The sequence below is a fragment of the Scylla paramamosain genome, chromosome 8 (genome assembly GCF_035594125.1).
Source record: "Scylla paramamosain isolate STU-SP2022 chromosome 8, ASM3559412v1, whole genome shotgun sequence".
NCBI classification, from domain to species: Eukaryota; Metazoa; Arthropoda; class Malacostraca; order Decapoda; family Portunidae; genus Scylla; species Scylla paramamosain.
In genome coordinates, this window is record NC_087158.1 from 16280245 (window position 1) to 16284539 (window position 4295).

At 46.1% G+C, this 4295-nt stretch overlaps 1 long non-coding RNA gene across 1 annotated transcript in view; it reads left to right on the forward strand.

Moving 5' to 3' along the window:
* The first annotated feature begins 415 nt into the window (after window positions 1-415).
* The window catches only part of LOC135102864 (uncharacterized), a 107950-nt gene continuing 104070 nt past the window's right edge, over window positions 416-4295 (forward strand). Inside the window, exon 1 of the long non-coding RNA XR_010269808.1 lies at window positions 416-922. This is a non-coding gene — a long non-coding RNA (uncharacterized LOC135102864). The remainder of the gene's footprint in view (window positions 923-4295) is intronic.

Here is a 4295-nt window from a genome sequence, read left to right on the forward strand (position 1 = left end):
GTGTTGTAGTAGGAAGAGGAGGAAGAAATGAGGAATGAAGGGAGAGGAGGAGGAAGGAGGAATAGAGGTAGAGGATGGGTGGAGAGTGGTGGTAATAATATAACGGTAGTAAGAGGAAGAGGTGGAGGAGGAATAAATGAGGAATGGTGAGGGAGGAGGAGGAGGAGGATAAACAGAAAATGAGGAATGGAGGAGGAAGGGAGGAGGAATCGATGAGGAGGGCTCTCTCTCTCTCTCTCTCTCTCTCTGGATGACTTAAGTATGGGCATGGTAATGGAAACAGTTATGGTAATAATGATAATGGTAATGATAGTAGAAAGCAAAGCGGCTGTAATAATTATATAACTGGGCGCATTTTCAAGTAAGTCGGTTTAGTCAGTCAGTCAGTGTGTGTGCGATTCCTGTGAATTAATTATTTCCATCCGGTTGCTTTTAATTTTGCTATACATACTTGCATACATTTCAGCTATTCATATATGTGTGTGCGTGTGTGTGTGCGTGAGTGTGCAGATACTAACACACATGGCCGCCTCATCCACACACCTAAACACTATCAAAATGTCGGACAAGCGAACAAGCGAAAGATGGAGTCAGAGGAAGAGGACGGGAAGAAGGGGAGGGGAGAGGCAGTCACTGATAGGCTGGAGGTGACGGGAGGTGAGGCGGTGATTGGCTGGGCGGAGTAGGGGTAAGAGGGTGGGGACGTGGCGGTGCGGGCTGCGGGTTCCTCACTATAGTCTTACGTTCCCTTCCGCGCGTTAGGTCTTGTGTTTCCGTGTACTGTGAAGTGTAATCGTGAGGGTGACTCGTGTTAACTTGTGGTGGAGTGATGGTGTGTGATGCGTAAGAGGATAATGTGTGTGGTGCGTGGTTGCGTGGCGTAGTGGTTGGTCGCTGCTGGCATCTCTCTCCGTGGTGTGAGGTGAGGTCTTGGTGTCGCCTGTGATGGTGGTGGCGGTGGCGGTGGTGGTGGTCGGGGTACAGCGGGTGCACAGAGTGGGTTATATATTTATTCCCTTGTGGTGTATTATTTATTTGTTGTATGTATTAAACCTCGTTTTCTGTCTGTATCAAAGCTCTTTATGTATCACTCGGTATCAAAGCTGTCTCTCTCTCTCTCTCTCTCTCTCTCTCTCTCTCTCTCTCTCTCTCTCTCTCTCTCTCTCTCTCATTCACATTCACCACTATCATGATATTAGAACTTATAGCAAAATTGATTAATAGTAAAGGTAAAATGTGACAATTTATTTTTAGTGCTTCTTTAATCAACTGGTACAGAATCATGGTATATTTAAGCAATCACTGAACTATTGAACTATGACTAATATCAAGACGGATATAAGTCTGAAGTGTAAAGACATAGGTGGAAAACACTTCTAATAATAACACTAATGATCATAAGTTAACAGCAAGGATCATGTTTTGCACACACTCACACACACATAATTAACATCTCGAAATGAATAGGCTAACAATATCTCAGCAATCCTTAACACAACAGCGAACAAACTATCTCAGGCAATAACTAGCTATATCATAAAGTATGCACACTTTGAGCTCTATATATACGACGTTCCTGTGTGGGGGTCGGCGGGTCGTATGTCTCACTGCAGGGAACGATGCTATTTTACCCCCTGGAGGGGCGAGAGGGTGGGTCATGGGAGGGCAGGCAGGGTGCAGGTAATAGGGACGGACATGGCGATGGGAGGGTGATGGAAGAGAGAAAGCACATGGGAGAGAGAAAGACGAGTATAAGAGGCATTAGTATCTAGTGGGGCTATAGGAGGTCAGTAGATGAGGAAAGGAATGGCGGAAGAGGTAATAGGGTAGGAAGGTAAAAGGAAGGGAATATATAAAGGTAAGGAGGGATGGTGGTTTGTGGAGGGCAGTGAGGACGAAGTGGGAGATGGATGGATAAAATTAAAGGAAGGTGTAGCAAAGGTAAAGTACTGAAGGAGGCGGAACAAGGGGAAGGTAATGGAAGTGCAGGGGGGAAGATAGAGCGAGAGGAGGAGATGGGGTAATAGGAATAGTTGGACGGATGGGGGCGAAGAGGGAGAGGGAAGAAGATAGACTAAAAGGCGGATGAGGGTTAAAAGATGAGAGAAGTGGGAGTACTGGAGGGAGTGAGTGGGGGGAAAGAGATGAGAAAGAACATGGGGAAGAATTGCGGAGGGAAGGAGGGATGGGAAAGAAAGGACAGCGGTTAAAAGGGAGGGACAGATAAACGAGGGATGGGGAAGCATAATCACCCACAATTCGTAGTTTTGTGCAGGGCGGTCGCTTCTGCCAGAATCCTTCAGAACCCCACGGTCACTTGTCTTGGAAAATATAAGATTGATAAGATTTTTGAAGCCACTTTCAGCCGAGCATATGCTCCCGCGCAGGACTGGACGTGAAAAATGCTGCAGGCTAGTGAGCCGTTTAGTGACGCAAACAAGTTAATTACTGCTTGTTATATCCCGCCCTGTGAGTGACACGAGGTGATGGTGGGTAGGTTGGTGTGAGTGGTAAGTTGTGGTGGTGGTTGTGGAGGATGAAATAAGGGAGGGACGTGGCTAAGTGGTGGTGTTACCGGTGCTAATATTGTTTGAACCCAAAGTCGTGCCAGCTCCACACACCCACATTCACCGCAGCACGTCCAACGCACTTGTCCTCATCACACACACACACACACACACACACACACACACACACACACACACACCCACCCTTCACCACAAGAGTACTCTACGTCTTTTCTCCACCACACTCATCACTACTGCCTCTCCACCATCGCAGCCGCCGCCACATTCACCACGCCGCGGGGAGTGCGCGCCCCACACCGTCAGGCATCGTGAAGGTGTGCGTGTGAAGCAGTGTAAAAGATTTAATGAAGTGCCACGTGCATTAACCTCCTCCCCATGCACATTTATAATCGCCGCACACACACACACACACACACGCCCACACGCCCACACACACACACACACACACACACACACGCCCACTCACACACACACACACACACACACACACACACACATTTTTTTTAGTTTATTGACACAGAAGCAGCAAAGCGATATATCGCATCAGCAAAATACATATTACAAAATGATGTATCTATAATACAAAATGAATAATGCATAATAAAATACACACACACACACACACACACACACACACACACACACACACACACACACACACACACACACACACACAGCAACAAAAAAGTAAGAAAAAACGTACTAGACAAAATTTATCCTCGTGTGCTTTTCATGCATGTCATGCTTCATTTTAATGGTCAATGTTAACCATGCTTCCTAGTTTTAATATTAATGCTCCACTTGGCATGTTCATACACCATCCACATTACATTCCACTAATGGTGATTTTGTACCACACGCTGCATTTCATTTCTTCTCCTCTGTCATTGTCTCTGTCCATTTATTATTCAAGTAATGTTTATTTTGATCTGTTTGCCTGGAACTTAGGAGATAAGTGTGTGTGTATGTGTGTGTGTGTGTGTGCGTGCGTGCACGTACGTTCTCTAAATAGACATGACAGTAATAACTTCATTTATATCTTCTCTCTGTGTGTGTGTGTGTGTGTGTGTGTGTGTGTGTGTGTGTGCGCGCGCGTGCATGTTTGTAAGGTCGTGAGGGAGAAAAAACACATCAATAAGCTTTACTTACGCAAGTCTACACTAATATGACTCTCTCTCTCTCTCTCTCTCTCTCTCTCTCTCTCTCTCTCTCTCTCTCTCTCTCTCTCTCTCTCTCTCTACGCCATGCACGCCTCGTCTGTTCTTTTTCACATTGTGCTTGTATTAATATTAAGTGGTCATTGTGGATATGAAGACAGGAGGAGGAGGAGGAGGAGGAGGAAGGCCAACATCCATGGAGGAAAGGAAGGACCGAAGCGTTGGGGGGAGAAAGAGAAAAATGAAGGAAGGTGAGGTGGTGATGAAGGGCAGTGGGTATGTGGGTGAGAGAGCAAGAGGTGGAGAAGGAATACAGAAGGGAGAAGTGGAGGTGGAAGGAAAGAATAGAGACAAATAGAGAGATAGATAGAGACGGACAAGAACGAGGAGAAGGTGGAGGAGAAAATAGGAAGTGGAGAAGGAAGGGGAGGAAGAGAAAGAATGGAAGATAGGAGGAAGGGAGAGATGGAGGTAGTGAGGAAGAATTAATGATGAAATGCAGAGAGAGAGAAGGAATGAGAAGGCATGGAAGTGAAGGGAAAGGGTGGAGGGAGAAAGATAGGAAAGTGGAAGAAAGTATTGGAGGAGAGAAAGGAATGGGTTAGATGAA